Here is a 5,924-nt window from a genome sequence, read left to right on the forward strand (position 1 = left end):
TGCTATTACACTGGATTAATCTCGGAGATCACGTTTAGATTTAATTGAATAAGTCAACTGATTTTTCGTGACCACGCGAAATGACACGTAAGGGTTGGAAATAGGAAGCGAAATTATGTCCGGAGACCAATATTATAACGTGATTGTACTACACAATTAATTCATCAATCGCATTCTTTGACGATTATTATCATCAGCCACTATATCCTCAAGGAGTAAATGTTGTTGACCATTATGCATGCAATATGTAAGAGAAGATAGTTATTATTTTTACTCCTCGACGGAACCATCGCTGCTGCCGTTGCTGCCTCCATCGTTGGTCGTGTGACCCCACTGACCGCCGCATTTTACGTAAGTGCTAGCCCGTGTAATTATCCGCCTTTCTATAATATAAAATCAGATGCTGTCAGTGAGGCATAATACATGGATTTGAAAACATGAATATTTGAAAAACGCATGCACCTGGTCCAAAGTCTGTCGGAGAGAAAGGCAACTTAATCATAACAGCAAAAGTGTTTGGAACAATTTTAATCCTTTAAAACAACTATTTAGATAATAGTTATTCAATTATCGACTTTTTGAAATCGAAAAACCCTTTAAAATTAACATAAGTGTTACGAGTATCATGAATATTTTTTAAAACCGTATTCGTATGTATTTTCCATGCTAATTCGAATTTTTACGTATCTGATCAACACAACTCATTAATATGATTTCTTCTAGAGATAGATCAGTACCACACAAAAAAAGATGCAGATGTGTAATTTAAAGATTCAGTAGATGTATCCGACAAACAAATATTTTTAATTGAAAATAATCTGCACGATTAAAAAAGTCTTGCAAATATATTATGCTTACTACGCGTAATAATTTCGTCATTTTCAATTACTACTCTATGCCATCAAATCGTATTTCTTTCATTTTAATTAAATTAAATTAGAAAGTGATTAGTTGCGCTAATAATCATTAATACGCCCAAGTACCAGGATTATTGTAATCATAATCTAGCATAAAAACATTGGTATAAATCATAGATTATATTTAGATATTTTAGATAATAATTTGCCAACATCTAATATATGTGATTATAATTGTATAACAAGTCTATAAAGTTGCAAAAACTATTCTGTACTTAATAAAAAAAACGATTTATATTAAATTCATTACTCATTACTTATAAATTATAATTATTTATTGCATTATAATTATAAATAATATATATACGGTATATTATAATACTGACCATAATCAATATTACAGTATTTTTTTTTTATTGAAAATTTCAACAACTTTTTGTAGAAGGTAAAGCCGTAACTGGTAATTTTACCAAGTTAAAATGTATACGACTTTTAAAACAAAAGTTCATACAATTTGTTGAATAATCGAAATTTTTTGTACTCATCACTCTAAACTTTTATTTACCAACAGTTTTTTAATGTAAAAAAATACACATTTTCTGTAATACATCCAAACGGTTTTTTATCATTTAAAATACATTAGCGTCAAAGGTTTATTGTCATAAATGATAGAACATAATGTACTAATATCTAAAAACAAATTTTTACCGAAAGTTGAAATTATGTTTATGAAATACTAATGCTTTAAGTACTTTTTCCATCATTCGGTAATATGAAGATTTTATAAAAATGTTTAAAATATAATATCATTTTTGATAATTTATAATTATTATTTTAAAAATTTTAATTTTTAGTAATTTCACTACTCTTTTTAGACATTTAACAAAAACAGAGTTACTACATACTATGTAATAATCATATTTAGATGAATTTTATACGAGTGTAACAGAAATCAAAATGTTTTCTATACAACGTATCCCTTTTGTTCTCATATCCAACTTACTTAGTTTTTCTCTTATTATTATATAAATAAATTGTTTCTCTCACACCGGTCATAATGTGGTAATCGTGGTGTTGTTTTTTAGCCTCAACATTGTATTTAACAATAACGTCCGAACGATATAAAATTAGACAGATATAAACAACGACACCTAATCATCTAGTTCATAATGAGATCATAAATCGTACCTAAAAGTTCTCACACTATGAATGATTTTAGACACTCAGTTGGATAACAAATATCATAAGAAGAAGTATTCTACGTTGATACTCGAGATAATTCACACGATCCATATAGTTTTAAGTCCAATGACGTTGTAGCAACATTACTCAAAATAATACAACACTGACATTTTTATATTAATTGCAATTAGCGTAACTAACGAACTAATACTTGAGAAATAGTAGAAAGATCTTAATTATTTACCAGGTTATTAGAGTTTTTTACATTTTATAAGTTATCTAAATAAAAAAATGTAATGTCGTTTAATTGGATAAACTTATGCCACTGTTTTGTTAAATTTTTAATTGTATCTTTTCAAAGATAAATATATTATTTTATTTCGTTTAAAATTTCACGGAAAAATACTTTCTTACTTAATTCATTTTTTCTAATAAACATTTCATATGAAAGAATCTTTTAAAATATATACAGATCTCATAAGATAAATAAAAGGCTCTAAATTAAAATTATAATCTTTTACAGTCTATATATAGAAAGAATTTTTATAGAACTTCTTGTAAAAACACAATATTACATTTTTGTTGTATGAGGTTGAACAAAGATTTTTTTTTATACACATATAATAGCTGCCTTCTATGTTATTTATTATTTTATATATTCTTATACAGCTATAAAAAAATTCTTACTTGATCAATACATTTTTCTACTAGTTTTTTGTGCACTGCTAATATTGGAGCGATATATTCTTTAGGAAAATCATAAGTGGCACACACTATTGACACCAATCAGCAGATCGACTAAAACTACTATTGTGTCGATATGTAGGTAGGTATCTTTTTTAAATAATAAAAAATATATACTTCAAAATGTTACTCACTGCAACGAAAATTTGTTTTAATTAATGTTTGAATCATAAAATTTCATTTTAGAGGGTAACATCAACGCAAAAATTTGCATATATACTCATAAAATGAGGAATAATAAAAAAAATTCACCTCTAAAAATTAAATAATATATTATATATAAACACTAATATCGCAAAATTAGTCTTGGTAAAACCCGAGAATCTGTATTTTGAAAACTACAATATTATTATCAGCGATGGACACTTCGGTTGATTTTACCAGTTAATAGATAGATAAGAGTTTTTCATTTTATAATGTTCCTGATTAATTTATATTTTAATACCACACTCATAAACTTAATAAATGACAAATGATCTCTGAAAAACTCTATTCAATAATAATATAAAGATATCTATAATTAATCAAAGAAATAATAAAGTAAATAAATAGTCAATAATTTTGTATGAAAAATTTTAATTTCTCAATAGGACTTTATTTTATTATTATTTTTTTTTATAATACAAATTACTTATTACATTTTATTACCAATCAAATTAGACAATTTTTTAGTTAAAAACTCAATAGAGTTGATTCACTGGTATCCTATTAGTCATTTTTTTTTAAACTATTAATAAACCTTTAAAAACAATTCAATAAATACTCAAATCTGTGATTTATGTTTCTTGTTTAAAAAAAATATTACTAAGATAGATTGATATAAAATATTATTATTATGCAGTAAAAACAATTATTATTGCTGCCACTCACTTGCTCTCAGATTTGAAAAAAAATTCTAAAATATCTCAAATAGTTTACATACGTAAGGTTTTGTTGTGTTGATGTTAGTGTATGCTATTATGTACTATTTGTAATTTATTAAAAATATTTATCATAGGTGCTAGAATAAATTGTCTAGTCTAAATTGACTTTTTCACCGCCCTAAATAATATATTTATATATTATTATAATATATAAATATATAATATACTATAATATATAATATATTATAGTTATAAGATAACTTTTAACATTTTCTCGAAAAGGGCGGAGAATAATTTTTAAGCTTATGGGTAAAAATATATAGTTGTGCTAATGTTGCTCATAAATTAAAAAACCAGATAGAAAAAATAACACATTAGACGTGATCCTCAAACTGATTTAAAAAGTAATATAAACATTTGTTAAACTGATTAAACTTAATAATTTTTTTTTATTTAACTTTTAACACAACTAATTAATTATATAATTTTTTTAATTTAATCTTATCGAAATTGTTTCTATTTAATTTAACTTGAGGTAACTATTTCCATTAACTGGCCTATAATTGTTAGTTATTTTTTTGTTTTTAACTGTTCTACATGTAAACTAATGAAATGACACGATAATTCAATAAACTAATCCGATTTCTAATTCTATTACATTTATACTGATATTAGTTGTACGTGTTTTGTACAACAACATTCAGATTATGTACTTGCCACAAAAATATTTCGGCTATTTTCAAATCTTTTAATTGGTCAACACTGAAAAATATCTTTTATTTAGAGTGTAACAATACGAATAATCATATTTTAATGAGAACGTGTATCAATTCTTGATGTTTCATATACGTTAATTATTCTGTACACGTTGCATTAACCATTGATTAAATATAAATTATAATTAATGAATGTATTAAATTAATTTTTATCTTTAGAAAAACTGAATGCTCGTGTAAATTAATACATACAAGATTATAACCTATTAATTTAATATGTATATTTTAGAAATAAAAATCTAATTACTAATTTGTAACAAACAATATAAATAAATACAATTATAATACATTCATTTTAATTTCTATCAGTATCGTATTAAACTAAATTTAAATTTTTGTACACTGCCATTTATAGATGCTTGAGTGACTTAACAAAACTTTAGCATATTTAATTAGTTTGTTTTATACGCGTTATTAAGAAAGCATATATATATATTATGTAAATAAGATTGAATTGTAGAATTTTACTTAAGATTATTCTGTTTGTCTCAGACCCACAAAGTTGACGTATTCTGGTGCCATTTACGGATTCTATCGAATGCTCAATAAACGTGCATTTGAATTATTATACAATTATTATTTATAATGATGATTATAACAATAATCCATTAGAAAGTCGACAGGGAGAGAATATATCATCATCAGTACCATTGAATAGCCCAAAGCGAGCGCACATGCGAGAACGCCGGAAACGCGCACTATAGTCGTATGATTCAACACTGTGGTGTTAGATTAAATATATCGATTTTGAAAGTGATGAATGTGCCATATTTGAGTGAGTCTGGAACACGACGCGTCCAAGTACACCCGTACAGCACAAATATGTGATATAATCACAAGTGTCCCTTTTAAAAGTCGTGCTAGTATACATACAAAACAAAAGCGTTCCACAATGTATACATCACATACACAAAGATTCAGTGCATACTTTCAATTGGTCGCACACTATAGTCGAATCTGATTTTTGAATTTAAAGTTTCTCACTTTTTTTAATTAATTATGAAGTACTACTATTTCATCTGGTTCAAGTTAATGTGTAAACGTTATGGCAATCGCTAAATTAATTATGATAATATTTTGATTCCATTTTCTCATAGGCACAAATGGTTTTTGAATTTAAAAGTGCTCAAGTTCCTAAATATTTTTTCTTTTTTCTATTTATAAAAAAACAATTATGTATAAAATTATATATGAAGAACATATACTACTTCCTATTACACCGCATACTCAAAATATTAAAAGACAAGATTTAAAAAATAGTAATTATTTATACAAAAATATAAGGAATTAATTTAATACTCTAAAAAATCTTTAATGATTTGTCAACTGACACATTTATTAACAACAGAAAATAAAACATTATAATTACTGCAATTTTATAAAATATGCTCAAGTCTTTCAGTACCCGAGTTGAAGATTAACATGATAATCTCTTATCTACAGACACACGTATTCAAAGAACGCGCCAGTTCAATTTGAATAGGAAAACTACAATCCCATGC

This window comes from Daktulosphaira vitifoliae, unplaced genomic scaffold (assembly GCF_025091365.1).
Source record: "Daktulosphaira vitifoliae isolate Bord-2020 unplaced genomic scaffold, ASM2509136v1 Scaffold_1, whole genome shotgun sequence".
Taxonomy (NCBI): Eukaryota; Metazoa; Arthropoda; class Insecta; order Hemiptera; family Phylloxeridae; genus Daktulosphaira; species Daktulosphaira vitifoliae.